Genomic DNA, 18,157 nt, shown 5'->3' with positions numbered 1-18,157 from the left:
CCCATAAGAGGTCCACGTGGAGCTCTGGCGCATGCAAGGCATGGCACAAGGGGCAGCAGCATGCCACCCTGATCAACTGGCTTATAGTTGGCGGCAGGCAGCCCTCGCTAAGGTTTCCCCCTTCCTCCACCCAGCTCTCCACCTTCTCCTTTGCCTAGGCTCCCTTCCCGCTTGGCACAGAAAAGGGGCTCAACTTTACAATGGGGCACCTTGGCCCTGGGTTTTCTCCGCTAGCTGCATCTCGCTTTGGGTAAAGGAAGAACAGAGGAAGTCGTAAAGCAGAAGAGAAACTTCTTCCCCCTGCCCTCCAGATCGCCAGCATGAGCATGGCTCAGCAACAATGTGAGTAGCAATGGCGGCTGCCCACACACCCGCTTTTGGTTGAGGGCAGGCTTGTTTTGCAAAAGCACAGCGCAGCTGAGGGTTGAAGAAACCGCCTGAGAAGCTTTTTGCGGGAGAGGGGGGATGCCATACCCGCAACTTTTATCCCTTGCCCACCCACCTACACCCCCCCGCATGTCTGGACACTACGTTGGGGGAACTTGGGCGTGACTGGTCTTGAACGCACGTCCCCCTGCCCACCTCAACGCTTTTGCAGATTGGCTGGCTGTGCAGCATGGGCCCTTTTTGAAGCCGGGTTGAGTCCTTTCTTGGATGGATGCCCATACACGAGGAGCACAGGCTAGGACCAGCTGCCCTCATCTGTCTCATAAAGGCGGCTTTTTTCCTCCAAGAGGCAACTGGACTTTCTGGTTTTTCTTTGAACAGGAAAGCTTCTTCAGCTCTGAGGAACTTCTGGAGGAGCTGAAGAAGCTTCTTGGAGGAGAAGTGAAAGGTCTTCAAAGAAAAAGCAGAAAGTCCAGCTGCCTCTTGGGAAAAAAAGCATTTCTGGGACATCCTGGATGACCAAGAATCCCAATAGACATCCCTCATCCTAGCTTTGTGATGCCTCCTAGCCTTGCTTGCCTTCCATCCCTTGTGGTGGCCACTCTCCCAAAGCCCATGATAGTTGAGCATCTACCAAATCTTCAAGTCTTCTTGTAGTATCAAGGGTGGCTGAGGGTTCAGAGGTGGCACACACCCATGGTTTCCTAAATGCCAGGGCTATTTGGGAAATCTAAGCTGGAGAGACCTGGTCTGTCCCAAACTTTTGAAGCTGGTATGCTCTGGATAAAAGTCAACACCTGAGCTTGATGCTGACCTAGAGGTTTTTGTTGAAATCCTGGTTCACGTTTTGGAGAAAGACTTATTTCACCCTAACTTGTGACTGCTTTCATCAAACCTTAGAGTGATTTAGAAAGAAAGAGAGAAAGAGACAGAGAAAGAAAGAAAGGAGGGGGGAGGGAAGAGAAAAAGAAAGAAAGTGGGAGAGATACACACAAGAAAGAAAGGAAGGAATGAAAGGAGAGTGAGAGAAAAAAGAGACATAAAGATAGAAAGAAAAAGAGAGAGAAATAGAAAGAAGGAAAGAGAAAGGTAGGAGGAAAGAGAAAGAAAAAGAAAGAGAAAGAAAGAAAACTTATGACCATAATTGAGCCCAAAATTTTGGTTGCTAAGCAAGAGCGTCGTTAAGTGAGTTTCACCACATTTTCCAAGTTGGCCATGCCCACCCAGTCACATGACTTCCAAGCCACTCCCACCAAGTCACATGACCACCGAGCCACTCCCACAAAACAGGCCACACCTACAGAAGAGGTTCTAATTTTTTTTTTTAAACCCACCACTGAAATGAACCCTTTGGAAAAACTGTTCATGAATAGTATAGTATGCATGCTGTGAATTAATCAACATAAAGTGAATAATTTATCCCAACTCAAGATCACATTTTTGGGCTTAATCAGCAACAGCATTGCTGCTTTCTTTTTTTTAAAGATGTGACACTCCCTTAGCAAATCATACCTGCTGTACTTTATAAAGTTTGTAAAGCAGACCTTTGGAACAACAATGATGTCTTTCTTTAAAAATAACTATTACTGGAGAATATATACAATAGACTTCACAATCCCTATTTTACACTCTTTATCTCATTGTACTAAGTCTCTTCAGTCAAACTTGATTTATGAGGTTTGTATAGACTTTTTGGCAACATACATGATCCATTCCCACATGCACTAATGCATATACAGAATTCCTCTATGCTTGTAAGTGAGGGTGTGTCTTTTTTCTACCAGACTAACTTAAACATGCTGTGGATATCAAAGAAATAGATTGTAGCCTGCTGAGAATGTACAAGGTTGAAGAGAGGCTATGGGATAGAGGGAAATACATCATGGGTCAGAGTCAGATATTTTTCCATAGTTTAACCTGAAATGTTGGTATATATTTAAAATGGTCTTAGCAAGAGAAAGCCTCTAGCTGATTTTGTACAACAGAGAAACTAAGCAAGATTGGAATGGTTAGTACTTGGATGGGACTCCATACTTTCATTGTAAAGTAGACTAGGAAGGTTGACTTCTTGAAAACCCTTAAGAAATCAATCTACACCACTTTTATATCTTGTCAGACTGGTTCAAGAATGTCTTCACATTTATACTGGGCTACATTAGAAGCACTGAGCCACTTAGGTCACCTGTCAACAACACTTATTTCTATTTATCTTCCCAGTTACTTAGGTTTCAAAGTCAGTCTCTTCCAATAACTCATGAACCTCTGACATTATTTTTGCTGTAGCATTTGCAGTTGAAGTTTAGAAAGCTGGTTCCAATCATTAAAACAGTAGTCTCCAGCCTCCTGTTAATTTGACATTTTAGGAAATGCAAGGGTCACAACAGAAAAGCAATGAAGGGCAAACTCAATGGAAGTATTTTTTTTCTTGGTTTGGAATAGGGAGAGCTTTTGTAGGTTTCTTACTTTAAAAAAATTAGTATTAACCTTATGGTAGGATATGCACTAGAATTTTAATCTGCTTCCTCCTTAAATGTGGGGTGAGGATTTGTGTCCCCCGTTTCAGCAAAGATAGTTACAAGGGAATGTAGGATGCTACTCAGACAATCAGGAACTTGACATGTAGCCTTAGGCCATTAAGTTGTCCACTCCTTTATATAGCCTTTGTAGTTACACAAAAGGAAAAATTACAAGTATTTCCTCTCACTAACAGCTTCAGCTAATCTGCTTCTGATATGCATATTTGCAGCTTTTCTCTTCTGCTCTTACAATGTCTTGGGTTCCCCCCCTCCCCTGTCTTTCAAATTATCTCTTTTACACCATCCTGGAAAGATAAAGCTGCACACACCAGCATATAAGGATGCCAGAAGGACCTTCACGACTTTAAACCAGGGGTCTCCAACCTTGGCAACTTTAAACCTGCGGACTTCAATTCCCATAATTCTCCAGCTGGGGAATTATGGGAGTTGAGGTCCGCAGGCTTAAAGTTGCCAAGGTTGGAGACCCCTGGTTTAAACCACTGTCTATAGGAGACTTCTAGGGTGTTCAGACTCACTTTAAGAAAGACTTCCAGATTCCAGTTTCCCTCACTGGCCAGTGGAATAAGTAAAGTTTTCTTTTTTCTATGAGCCATATCACTTGGTGCAACTCATCCCACAATTTTCTCAAGAAAAAAAAATACTAGCACAGTTATTTGCTGCTCTCTTTCATTGCCACAAATACATCAGTGGTGAGATTCAATTTTTTTTACTACCGGTTCTGTGGGTGTGGCTTAGTGGGAGTAGCAGGAGAAAGATACTGTAAAATCTCCATTCCCTCCCCACTACAGGGGAAGGTTACTGCAAAATCCCCATTCCCTCCTGGTCAGCTGGGACTCGGGAGGCAGGGAATAGATGGGGGTGGGGCCAGTCAGAGGTGGTATTTACCGGTTCTCTGAAACTTCCGCTACTGGTTCTCCAGAGCTGGTCAGAACCTGATGAATACAACTTCTGAAATACATGCAACAAAACTCTTCTGTGTCCCTTCCCAAAAAGGATAATTCAAACTTAGAGTATTAATGTGATTTGTCAAATCCATAATACCCCTTACCACCTCAAAACTGTATTTTAGAATATGGTGCTAGAACCATTGTATTTCCAAACCCTTTTTGTATCTCATACAATAAAAACATACCATTAAAGTATTGAAAGTAAAGTGATTGTTTCAAACACAATGTAATTTCTAATTCAGGTAGTCCTCAACTTACAGACATTCATTGAGCACTGTTCGAAATTACAACAGAACTGAAAAAAGTGATTTACATCCTTAGCAGCATTCCCATAGTCATGTAATCAAAATTTGGGCACTTGACAACTGGCATGTATTTACAATGGTTGTACTATCACAGCATCATATAGCCATTTAGCAATTTTCCTCATCAGCTTCTAACAGCAAAGTCAATGGAAGAAACTACATTCACTTAACAACCGCATTATTCACTTAACAACTATAAAAAACAGGTCATAAAACTGGGTGCAACTCACATAACAACTGTCTTGCTTAGCAATATAAACACTGGTCCCAGTTTTGGTGGTAAACCTAGCATTATTTGTACCACTAAAATGTCCACAGCAGTAAATAATAGGTAAAGGTTCCCCTTGCATATACGTGCTAGTCATTTCTGACTCAAGGGGGTGGTACTCATCTCTGTTTCAAAGCCAAAGAGCCAGCGCTATCCAAAGACGTTCTCCATGGTCATGTGGCTGACATGACTAAACGCCGAAGGTGCACAGAACTCTGTTAACTTCCCACCAAAGATGGTCCCTATTTTTCTACTTCCATTTTTTACGTGCTTTCAAACTGCTAGGTTGGGCAGAAGACAGCAGTGAATACAGTATACCAATATGTAACAACATTTGCTGTACAACATTCAGATGTATATACTGTAGAAGCAAGCTCCCCCAATATAAGTGAAAATTAAGTCACACTAAGGATATGCCTTCCTGCTAAGGTTTAAAACAAACCGAAAAAAATCAGAACTCTTGAATAAGAATATACCCCAATGCCCATATACATGAGGACAACATTAAAAATACAGTAGCAGTGATTTATAATGTACATTGTAAAATCAGTAAATAAGCTAATGATTTCTGAAAGAGGTATATCATGTGTTATATAGAATCTGATATACTAAAAATCAACTAAGAAGAAACAGCATTTACAGTAATCATGTAATCTTTTATACACCATTGTTGCTTGAACATTTAGTGCAGATCCATTATAAAACAAACAGCATTCTTCCCAATATCTTTTATTTAAAAAAAAACAGTAATTATTTGTGTTTCATTTCCAAAGGAGCCTGCATTTTGTGAGACACAGCAAACAAAATTATAAATACCAAAACTTACCAATTGCACTTTCAAATTTTTCTTAGTCGTAAGCAGGGCAGGAAAATAGTACTTTGTAAATTGTTTCCTTTTCCTTGGCTATGTTTTCAAAAATAAATCACACTGGCATATTTAATTTTGTTGACAGGTGATACTTCCAACTTAAAAGTGATCTCATAAAATTATTTCATTTGGGCAGTAGATTTTTCTCTACAGGAAAAAAAGAGTATGTATTCCACAGACATATCTAAAAGCTATGAAACCATAAAAGCCAGTTATTTATTCTAGATTTCCACATCAGCTATCTAGACCACTACTGTACCATCCGCTAAGTGCTGGATGTTCCTAAGCAAATTGAGGCCACTACTTATAATTTTCTTGGCAGTGCCCTACTCAGCTCCACCTCAAGCCACTTAAAAAAAAAAACAGGCTGGAGGAGGAACCAGCCTTTAAAGGCACAGGCTTAAATTAAATCTTGTAGTTAACATTCAATAAATCTATTTGAGGGAAAAACCAAAATGCACTATCTATACAAAAATTTGTACAAAAAAGAAAAATAAGCTCAGGAAACAGAAATGCAAATAAAATGCAAATGCCATGGCTTAAACTTGCAAGTTTGAGTGATGGGAAGGACGCGGGGGGGGGGGGGGTAAACTACTTTAGAAACATCCTATTCAGAGAATAGAATAACATTTTAGAACCCTTTTACTGTTTTATTTAGTCAATCAAGATTTGGGAGAGACTAATGCATTCTGATTCCAAGAAGTTGAATTTTAGAGTATTAGAGATAATGGAGACAAATTTTACGAAATTCACATAGCAAATTAGTTAGTAACTTGTTATGTTTACCCCCTTACGCCCATAATAAGGTAAACTTCAATATGAGATCAGCTGCAAGAGGCAAACATTTTCTACAAAAATGTGCCAATAAGAAAACATTCACAGGTCTATGATCTTGCCTTATTCTTGCCTCCCCAGAAATACACAGTAGTTGAAAATAGTCTACTGTAATGTCTTTCTATAAAATGGCATTTTTATAATTGAAAAGATATTCTTGAAAAACATCTGGGAATATCAATACATCAGGGGGGACACCCACAAAATTCTGTGTACCTAAAATTGCGTGGTCAATATGAAATTTAAACAGCTTTTGAAATGTTTTCACAGTATTGTTTATTGACACTGCAATAAATAATAAAGTCAGTAATAGATCACTTCTGTCCTTCCAAATTTAAGGAACTAAACCATGCTTTTATTGCATTTTCATCATACCGCTTCTATCTGCACTTATGGACATTATCCATAAACCAGATAAGCTGATGATTTATCTGCATGGTAATTAGGTAAAATATCAACCAGTGTCTTAATTCTTCTTTTTTTCCCATGGGTTAGCATTACTGCAATTTATTTTTGTGATCAGCAGCTTTGTTTTATTCTTAGGTCCTTTTTTAAATCATAGATAATAATTATAGAATCTCAGTAATGTATAGCTAAGAAAACAAGATTTTAAATTGATTTTTGGGAAAGGTAATCATTGTAAATATGCTGGATTTGGAAACAGTAAGGAAAGCACTCCTTCTGATCACATGTGATTCAAAAAGCATGAAAATCTAGGTAAGAACTCAAATATGCCAAAGAAGAATTTGTGGTCATTGTATTAAGGCAGCCCAGTTCCCCTGTCCCTCCCCTCAACCTTTGTGGTTTGGTGGCCTGGTGTGGGAGGGGGACAGGAAAACTGGGCTGCATGAGCAGCGGGCTGGCACACATGCACACGCATGCACACTCAACTTGCGCAAATGGTGGACTAATGTGCATGCACATGGAGCTTGATTTGCGTAAGTTGAGCTGTGCATGTGCATCACGCCGGCCTGACGCTCACACACATTGAGCTGCATTTGTGCAGCCTGGTTCCAAATAGGCCACAACCTGGACTGGGCCACAGCACGGGGGTTGTTCTGTATTAAGGAACAAGGTGCCATAAATGTCAATGCAGGTAATGCTTGATTTAGGACTAGCCATTTAATGACTAGTTGATGTTACCATGACTAGTTGATGTTACCATGGGTTAGAAAAATGTTACTTATGATCTGTCCTTGAAGTTACAACCATGTGCTCATTTTGGGTACTTGATAATAGGCTCACATTTTACAACCTGTTACAGGAAACTACAATTTGCAAGTTTTTGGCTGTTTCCTGATTGAAAATGGCAAAAAAATGCCCTTCCAGTATTTTGGATTTATTTAATGACCATGTGAGTCATTTAACCATGATGACTTATTTTACAACTATCATAAAAATGATAGAGCCAAGGTGGTGCAGTGGTTAAATGCAGCACTGCAGTCTACTGCTAGATCAGCAGGTCAGCGGTTCAAATCTCACCGGCTCAGGGTTGACTCAGCCTTCCATCCTTCCGAGGTGGGTAAAATGAGGACCCAGATTGTTGGGGGCAATATGCTGACTCTCTGTAAACCGCTTAGAGAGGCCTGAAAGGCCTATGAAGCGGTATATAAGTCTACTGCTATTGCTATTGATAAAAATGGTCATAAAATCGGCTTTGCCTTGAGTTATGACCACAATAACTTAAGATTGTAATTCCAAGTTCCATTGAGATCATAAGTCAAGGGCTTTAAGGAGGTTAACTTACAGCATTTACTGATTCAAGTGAAATATTTATTTCCCTCAAATGCACCCATGTCAACGCAATATCATTAGAAGTCAACTGCATTCCAACATGAAGAAATAACAACCTATCATAATAACCAGTTTGGTCTAGTGGCTAAGGCACCCAATCTAAAATTAGGAGACTGTGAGTTCAAGTCTTGTCATAGGTATTAAAACCAGCTGGGTGACCTTGAGCCGTCCCTCACTCTCAGCCCAACTCACCTCACATGGTTTTTACTGTGGGGAAAATTGGAGGAGGAAAGTGTATTGGATATATTCACCACCTTGAGTTATTTGTAAAATAATAAATGCAGGAAAAAACAAACAAACAATATAAGATTCTGATTTCTTTATTTAGTAGTTGTTACTATCGAATGAAGGCTAATATACGTGTCCCGGGATAATGTTACAGCATACCAATCTGAATCAGCCCCCAGGATCAGTGGTTTAGTCTTCGGATCTTTCAGACTTGTGCTGGAACCCATCTTCAGGGAACTTCTCTTTACCAGAATGTGGTACACTAAACCTCTAGTTCAGGAGTGAAATCTTACTTACCTTCGCTACCGGTTCGCATGCACAGAGCGTCAAAATGGATGTGATGACATCCGGGTTGGTGGGCGGAGCCTGCTACCGGGTGTGCCTGCAAAGGTAAGTAGAACAGCGGGGGGGGGGGATCCGCTGTGCCACACAATTTATATTAGCTAGAAAGGAAGAAAATCTGCTTTCTAGCTAATATAAATTGTGCATCACAGCTGATCGTCGGAAATAACAGTTCTCCTAAACCAGTAGCATTTTTTACTACCGGTTTGGGTAAACCGGTCCAAACCGGTAGCATTTAAGTCCTGCTCTGGTCCCTGTAACCGACCCAGATTGGATCCTGCAGTTATTACCATCTTTTTGTAAACAGGATGTTCAAAGTAGGCATTATTTTTCAGCTACTTTTGGAGGTACCACATCCTTCATTCTTACAACATGTGGTTCATGAAATGTTTAGTGCCACATAACAGGAAGATTTCAAATATTGTATTTTCTCTATGCATGTGTTGAATGCAAACCCACAACCTTCTTTTGGCTCCAGACAGGCTTGTTCCATGGTTATTTCAGTCAGTGGAGAAAGTTGCAACATATGCTTGGGTTAGCAGAAGGTCATTTGACGCAGGCATGATGTGATCGGCTTGAAAATCTCTCATCAAGTTCCCAATGTATTTCATAAGGTACATGGTTTAAAATAAACAGCCATATAATTGTACCTGCACAGAACAGTTAAAAATGAGTGGAACTTAATTTCCACGCTGTCCTAACTTTGTATAGGAAGCAACATTCAAGTGATTGCTTTTATGCTTGCAAGGAAAATACTCCATGCTGTTACTGATATATTAAGTGCTATTTAAAGTAAAGCATGCACCTTGAAAAAGGAACTCTCTGGCTTTAGTTGCCTAAGATATAAATACATGTTTCTTTTACTTCCAAGGATAATTTATATTATCTTGAAATGATGATTACAGATTAAATGTGAAGGAATGGATTGGATGTCTGCTTTTTTAATGTCAGACGCTAACTCTGCAAAATAAATGCATCATAGGAAATTTGAGAGGTTGAAATTAAGTAATCCAAGCACAGGAACAAGAACACATTCTGAAAAATGGACTACTTCAACTGGTCTTCCTCTTCTCCAGTCTTCTGGGGAGGGGTGTGTGCCAGATACAGGTGGAAGGTGCCAGCTGTATTAGGAATAGGAGATAATGATTTGAATGTAAGATTTTATACAGGATCAGTGTGATGGAAAAGTAATTGTACTTTGAATTATTGTTAATTGTGATAATTTCACAGTGAAGTATCCAGGGTGTGTGTTCTGCAAAAGTTTATCTTAGCAATCTCCCACTGAATTAGAGAACTTGTTTTTCAAAATATGCTTAAATTTCAATTTATCTTAAATAATTGTAAGATTACATTTGTATTGTAATTATATACACATATACAAATACACACACACATACATACATATGTATATGGTGTATTGCTTTGTAGAACGTAAACACATCTAAACGTATTATAAATTTATTATTATATAAAGTTGTTAACATAAAAGAAATTCTCAAAAGCCAATACAGTGAAAATGTTCTGTGACAAAGTCCAATGCATCAGAAAAGTTAGTAATAGATGACATAAACAAGCTAATGATATGGTTCAACATAGAATTATTTTAGAAATCTGTCAAGAACTCTTTTGCATTCCAATGTAAGGTAAGTAACACACAAATTTTGTAGAATAATGTTATAGAGGAAAGTTTAAAGGTCATTTGTTCAATCTGCATATCAAACGTTCCAGATGTTTACCTAGTGTTTCAGAAAGCAGAGTTTTTCTATTCAACATATACCAAAAAAGAAGAGTATATTTTATTAAATTCAATTTAATCCAAGATTCTTAAGGGGGAATCATGACAAGCTGTGTTAGGAAAATCTTCAAGTTGCAAAGGAGCCTATTAAAATCAATGACATAGTTTCCTTTTTTTTAAACATCATTACCTTTAATCTGAGATAGATGACGACTTGGTACATACAGTGTATTAGTTTATTTAAATACAACTTATTTTAAAGAATTCAATTAACTGGACTCATATAATATACTACCAATCATAAACTGCGATTTACAAATTATATTGTTCGATTTCACAAAGCATGTTCACTGTATTATGATTCAGCTTAATGTGCAAAACCAGTCTTTAACATGATGACCATAAAAATTCTAAATAGTAACAGAAAAATAAATATATCACATTTATTTGCTAGTTTTCCCAATGTGCTAAAAATATAACTTCAAGTATTTCTTGATGGTTTTTATTTATTTATTACATTTATGTGCAGATAGACCAAGGGTGTCAAATTTGATTTCATTGAGGACCACATCAGGGTTGTAGTTGGGGGCCAGGATGGGCATGGCCAGCTCCACGTCACTCGTGTCGGGGGCACCTGTGGTAGCCCAAGCGCTCTACCAGCGAAACAGGCTCCCGAGCTCCATTTTCAGCTGTGACAGCGTCCTGCAACCCAGTGCCATTAAAAATGGACCTCGGGAGGGCTCCCGAGCTCCATTTTCACTGGCAGAGGCACCACAGGCCAGTCCTTTGCTGTTTCCAGGGCAGCCCCATGGGCCAGATCTAAGCACACCCCATGTTGGATCCAGCCCCCAGACCTTGAGTTTGACACCCCTGAGATAGACATTGACTTACAACCAGTTGTTTAATGGCTCTTTGATGTTACAATGGGCCTCCCCAGAGCTATGACCCAGATTCAAAATTCTGACAGCTGCACCACCCATAGTCATGGGATTGCATTCTGAGCTCTCAGCAACCAGCCCACATTTATGGCCGTCTGCAGTGTCCTGCAATCACATATAAACAATTTACATTTTTTGCTGGAAACTGCCATGTACTTGATTTGTTTAAGGGCTGCAGTGTTGCTTTACGATTGTTGCATTTACTTAATGAGTTACCTCACAAAAGATAATTGGCTCCAGTCATGTAATTAATGACTGGCATGACTTAAAGCTGTAATTCTGGGTTCAATTATAGCCATAAGTCAAAGACTATCAGTTTGTAGTTATTATTATTTATATGAGGTACAGGTCCTTTCCTCTGCTTTTGGGCTTTTTAGAAGAAATGGATAAGATGAAATGGAATCCATTAGAACTGTACAATCTACTACAAACTCAGCAAAGATAATTACATGAACTATCTTGTTTCACATCATGGTAGCTTCTTCCAACTTGTCCAAATAGAGCACTGTACCATAATTTAGCAAGGGAAAAATGTAATCATCCTTTAATAAAGCTGTAGCTTTTAAACAATAGTTTTTTTAATCAAAAACAACAATGGTTGTACAGGGAAAAACATTTGAGGAGGTTGACCAACATTTAAGTGAAACAATACTATTACGATAATCAGTTAAGACCAAATCCAGCAAAAACTCAGGTATACGCCTTTCATCATTACAATAAGCAGGCTGCTGCATATTATATGGAAAGGGATGTTATTGGAGCATTGTCACACTAGATAGGGCCCTAACATAAAAGCAGCACTGCCCCAACACTAAACTGAAAGTCAGTGGACAAAACAACATTCACATTAATGAGCTCTAAGGGTCCTTAAGACAACGGCCTTGGCTCTTTACTACTTGACAGGTGAATATGCCTGCCTAGTCTGGTATAAATCAGCACATGCTGGGAAAAAAGATGTTGCTTTGAATGAAGCTAGCAAAATTGCTATTGGATATGCCTTAAATCAGGGCTGTCAAACTCTCGGCCTGCGGGATGGATACACCATGCGCTAGTCATGCCTACGCCCGGTTTAGCCAAGGGGGAAAAAGTCCAGATACGTCATACGATGCCACTGTGACAACATGAGTTTGACACCCCCTGCCTTAAATCTATTCCTCTAGATAAGATCTACCACCTAGCTGGCGCTGCCTAAGGCACTGCCCCACCTACTGTTCGCAAAGAATTAGCAGCATACAGAGAGAGGCTGAAATCATCTCTATCTAGACAACACCTTCCCTATGGCCTATAACCAGCTCATCAGAGATTAAAATCCAGGAAAACTTCCTTAGGCTGAAGAATTTGAAAGCAGAGTGAACCTATGGAAAGCAACGAAGAACCAATACTGGATGAACCAATGGAGGAACTGGCAACTGGTCCTGATGAAAGCTGGAAAGTATGGAAATATCATTGAATAGATCGCACAAACAAGATCCAGAGACATCCTCAACAAATGGGCTCTCTTCTGCCCTTTGCAATTCTGGTGGCAGGCAGACAACAATGTATTTGTAGAGTGTACACTTGTCCTATGTGTCCTGATCAGTGTACACTTGAGGACCTCATGGCAGCATGACAGAACGCAATTAATGTTGTTAATTTCTGGGCAAGATTTGTTTATCTTGTACATATTTTAATCTTGTACTTTTAACTTTTGTATAGTATGTCTTGTTTTAAGTGTGATGCTTCTGACACAAACATCTTTAACAACAGAAACTGTAGATTACCAAGTTCACTTTCAGTTAGTTTTAGCCTAAAAAATTAACTAAAGTGTAGTTATCTTATGGTTCAATATAACTGCATTTAAAACGTTAGCCAATGTCCAAAAATATTTTGTTTCCTATGTCCAAAAGGATTTATGAAACTGTCATTTATAGTAGACTGCTACAGAACCATACAAAATTCATAGAAATGTCCCTAGAAAAGCAGAGCGCATAAATAAGAGAGAAGTGAAATAATTCTCAATGGGAAAAGGGATCCCTCATTATGAGACAGAGAAGGCACTGCTGTCAAAGCAAGAATGTTTTAAAAGCTACCAGTTCAATATCACATTTTCTACTAAAGATTTAAGGTACAATACAAAACAGAATGCGGGTTGATTTGAAATACTCATTCCAACTAGCCCAGTGAAAAATAAAGATTATCTATTTTTTTAAAAATGCCATCCTTAACTATTTGCAACAAGACTATCAAAAAACTTAATAGTGAAATTACTGCTCTCAGTGGTGGTTTGTAAATCTAAAAAAGAACCAGACATTATCGACATCAGATTTCACATCCTGATTTCTTACCAATCCACAGAGTCCCCTCCAGCTCTAGCATCTAATATTATGTTGAAAGGCCACCAAGGAAAAACAAATACTGCATAAACATTCACTTTAAGCAGATTAGTTCTGCACCATCTTTGTGTGCAGACACAAAGTGCAACATCAACAGTAAATTAATGCAGGTTCTGCTCATTAATTTGGTTCACTGGGCTAAGTGTAACCCCCATCTGTCAGTATACAAGGGATAAAATAAATAAATAACCAAAGTGTTAGAAATCCCACTGAAATCATGTTTTTTATACCAGTCAACTGAACAAGCAATGTTGTATGTTATAGCATGGATTTGGCTTTCCATAAAGCAAAATAAATGTTGGTATATATCACAATCACATAACTTCATTTTGTGAGATATAAAACTTGTAATAATGTATTAAATATGATAATTTGGGCCTAAACAATTCCAACTACATGAGCTGTTCAAGAAATGCTTTTGGTAAATCCCAACAAAACCAAGGAACTCATTGCATTCTGAATTAAGCTTTTTTTAATTTTAAGAAGCTGTATTATAACCAGAAAGCAACCACGATGGGTTTATAATTGTTTGAGATCAAAATGCTCCTAGATCCAAATGTGTGCTTTCTTTGTTTTTGCATATTTACGTAGAATCAGCTTTGCCGTAATGGTTTAAGGTGGTTATTCTTTCAGAAGAACAAAACAAATAAACAAATGCAACACATTCCTAGCAGAATAGTTGCCAACAGAATATATTTGAAAAGGACTGTCTTGAGGCCAGTAATTATATCAAACTATATTGAACATGCAATGGTCTATTTAGGCCACCAAACAAGCCAATACTTTTCTCAGTGCCAGAAGACAAATTAAAACATCAAAGACAAATAGCTGTCCGCTATCTAACATTAAAAAAATCCAATGAAAGGGAACCGAACACCTCTCTGATGTCAGTAAGTAATATGTATGCATATTACTTCATGTCAGTAAGTAATATGTATGCATAATACAGGCTTTGTCCTACATTGGGTTGCCAGTGCAACTGGGGGGAATGGAACATACACTGTGTAAAAGTAGTGTAGTATAGTACAACCTTGGTAGGGAAATTACATAACATCTGTATGTTCTGTTCTGAGAATTTAAGGGAAGATAGTCGCTATATATCATTCTGTTAGATTACTGTTAAGATGTCCCTGTCAGGGTTCCAAGTAATACCCCCAACGAAAGAAGACTCCTGAGGCTTGAGTTTCCTCCAAGTTCCATTTTATTAGGGATGTCATATTGGCACATCTGGGAAAACCCAAATCTGGTGTGTGTGTGTGTGTGTGTGTGTTTGTGTGTGTGTTCACTCATACACCATATAATCCCCCCTCCCATTTTCCCACAGTAGAAAATGTGGCAGGCCTAAACACAAAAACACACACCCACAGACCAATTTAAATCAATCTGAGGTCTGCACTCTGGAATAGAGAGAACCATCTTGAACAAGGTGTTCAAGAAAACTGGCTATTCAGTTTTGTGATTTACAGCAAATTTAACAGATTTTAGATTTTACTCTGAGTTCCTTGTTCAGACCAAGCAATGTCAACATAAGTAACGCAATCCTTAACAAAAGAGCATTGTTTTGCCATATGACTTGAAATGCCACTCAGTATGATTGGCCAACATAACTTAAATGACGTGACTTGTAAACAGTACTTGGAAGTAAAAAAATTACACATATACAAAGAAGGTGAATATAAGCTGTGTGCGTGTTGAAGGCACTGCACTATTTGCTCAATTCTTCTGAATAAGGAATATCTATATATTGAAATCATTGCAATTTTTGTTTAGCAAGTTTTGGAAAAGTGTGCTATGTGAAGTCAGCCACTTTTATAAACCATGCATGAATTAAGACATGAAGGCTTTTAAAAATAATCTATGTTCTAGCACAGGGGTGTCAAACTGAGGGCCCGGGGGCCAGATCCGGCCCATAGGGTGCTGGAAACAGCAAAGGAGCAGCCCATGGTACCTCTGCCAATGAAAACGTGTGGCCCTCCCAAGTTGTTTTTGCTGGCAGAGGGTTGCAGGAGGCCACTGCATCCGGAAATGGAGCTCATGAGCCCGTTTTCACTGGCAGATCATTTGGGCTGACACAGGCGCCCCAACATAAGTGACGTCCAGCTAGCCACGCTCCCTGGCCACGCCCCCCCCCGAGGTCAAACACAACCCTGATACAGCCCTCAATGAAATCGAGTTTGACACCCCTGTTCTAGCAGGAAGTGTGATCCTCCAAAGAGTTTTAAACAGCAAAAACCAAAGTTATAGGCTGTGATGGTAAATACAGATTATAGCAATATATAGCAATAGCAGTAGACTTATATACTGCTTCATAGGCCTTTCAGGCCTCTCTAAGCGGTTTACAGAGAGTCAGCATATTGCCCCCAACAATCTGGGTCCTCATTTTACCCACCTCGGAAGGATGGAAGGCTGAGTCAACCCTGAGCCAGTGAGATTTGAACCGCTGACCTGCTGATCTAGCAGTAGCCTGCAGTGCTGCATTTAACCACTGCGCCACCTTGGCTCTTTATGTATTTTTGTTACAGGAAGAATGCAAGATGTCCAATGTATAGTCACTGATCCACTTCTCTCTCATGCTTAATCACTCTTGATTATTGTAAAACAGATCTAGACCAATTTACTGGGATTTCCCATCTGACCCTTAAGAAGGATACCACCTGTGTTCACTAATTTCTTTCTTATTTAAAGTATGTATGAAAGATTGTGCTTGAAGAGAGAAAAAAAACTGGTTTGGGCTAGCTTCCCAAAGACCAAGTGACCTAGTACCTCAGAGAGAGAATGAGGAGAATTCATCTCCTCCAGCAAAGCCAGTTCTAACAAGGAAAAGGGTTTATCTGCATCCTGTTCTTGCTCTGAGGAAGAGAGAGCCCAGAGAAAGCCAGAGGCTTTCCCCAGATCAGATATACACTTCTTAGCAATGTATACAATCACTTAGCCCTAGTTAAAGCAGTTCAAATGACCTTTAAGGATGAAATAAGTTTGATAGGCAATTTTGAACTTTGCTTAGAATATTTCTGGCCTCTTTTTTCTCCAACTCACACTTAACCATTGTGAAGTGAAATGCCCTGGTGTTTTACTTCATTCTTACATGAGGCATCACAACTTTTGTTTTTAATCAGACAACCGCATGATTTCCTGTCTTTTTCCTGTCTTTGTGTAAACACCACACACTGTCATGAAGTTTTAACTATAAATACACCTTGCAACCAGCTTGAACCAACTCATCTCTGGAACAGGACAAAATCACCCCAAGCTGTCCTTTACCTCACCCACAGTATATAGATCAGGCAAAGCAGAAGTAAACAAGGGGCGGTGGTTGAGTTGCTAACATTCCTACCATTTTATGCCCTTCATGGGGACTAGCGTGCCTGCCTCATACATTTCACTTCTCCTCTAAACTGACTTTGAAACAAGTACCTGGCAACAGAATCCCTTCATAGGACTCTGGAACAGCGCAGCAGAATAGAAAGTGCAATCAAAGGGATTTTTGCATGGGATCCTAAGCTAACTAGCCAGCTTTTCCTGGGGGTGGGGTTCCGATTTTCTTTTACACCCGCCGCATAAGAAAAGCCCAGATTCAACAGCGGTATTTCCCTGGCGGAAAGAGTCGCTGACAGGAGAAATTGCATCAGCTGTCCATCTGCCAGCCACGCGGGTATTACTGGCACAAGACGACATGCGGTGACATCCAGGATCGCGACAAAGGAGAAAGTTCAGAGACCAGCAAGTGATTCACACCTTATCCTTAACCCCATTCACGCTTTTCAGCCTTTTGGTGAGCAACGCCCGGTCTTTTTCGCTCTCCATTCACCCCCCCTCCCGTGCCACGCAATCTGCTTTTCCCAAGAGCGCCCTCTTTCCACTGCCTTGCTCTCCTCCCGTCACCTCCCGTGCCTAAATAAACTGTCCCCACGTGCTCATGGAAAGAAATACTTTCCACGGAATGCTGCTTTTTTTAAAATCCCTTCCCAGCTCTCAGCGGGAAGCCTCATTAAGTGGAGGGGAGGGAAACTTCGCTTCGCCCGGCAGTTCTAGGCAAGGCGCCCGCCGAGTGGAGTCTGTCCGCGCGCGCGCACGCGCGTGTGTATGGGGGGAAAGAAGGGGTGGAGAAGGAACGAGGGGGCGAAGAGATGCGTCCACTCACTGGAGCCGTCTGAAGTGCTGGCGGGCGGAGAGGCGGACTTGCGGCAAGCGGAGGCGCGGAGCTGCGGATGCTTCGAGAGGGGAGCCCGTGCCGCTGTTGCTGCTCACTCGACAGCGAGCCGGCCGAAGAAAGAACTCAGGGATCCGTAATTCTTGGCGCCTGGCGCCCGGCCCCGCCCCCACATTCCACCCGGAGCCGCCCCCCTCATAGGCCCCCTTGTCTTCCCACGCCCGGAGAGCTCATGAATGCGGGGAGTCCGCCCAGCCCTTCTAGCCAATGGCGAGGCGAGGCAGTGGCTGGCAGGTCCTCGCGCGCTTTTGGAGTTCCTGCCTGCAGGAATTGGACGGTCTCCCAAGTTGTCTTGGAAAGGGGAATGGGATGGTTTGACTCATGGAAAGGAGCGTCCTCAAAAATTGCGAGTTTCATATCGCGGCCCTTCCTGTTCATTGGCAAGCCTACGG

The 18,157-nt window shown here is 40.4% G+C and overlaps 1 protein-coding gene across 3 annotated transcripts in view; it reads right to left on the bottom strand.

The window, feature by feature from the left end:
- Positions 1 to 17,848, bottom strand: part of SLC7A2 (solute carrier family 7 member 2) — a 44,827-nt gene extending 26,979 nt beyond the window's left edge. For 2 of the 3 annotated variants that reach the window (XM_014066485.2, XM_087724471.1), the window contains exon 1: positions 17,697 to 17,848. The gene's annotated coding sequence lies outside the window, so the exon portion shown is untranslated. Of the gene's footprint in view, positions 1 to 5,270; positions 5,398 to 17,696 lie in introns of those variants that run through there. The other variant, XM_087724470.1, reaches the window with a different exon arrangement.
- Positions 17,849 to 18,157: the final 309 nt, after the last annotated feature.

Source organism: Thamnophis sirtalis, unplaced genomic scaffold (genome assembly GCF_051295495.1).
Source record: "Thamnophis sirtalis isolate CommonGarterSnake01/CBP01778 unplaced genomic scaffold, rThaSir2_p1.2 scaffold_10, whole genome shotgun sequence".
In the NCBI taxonomy this organism is placed as follows: Eukaryota; Metazoa; Chordata; class Lepidosauria; order Squamata; family Natricidae; genus Thamnophis; species Thamnophis sirtalis.
The sequence above is the reverse complement of the archived record's forward strand: the minus strand, read 5'-3'. Positions and strand labels throughout refer to the sequence as shown.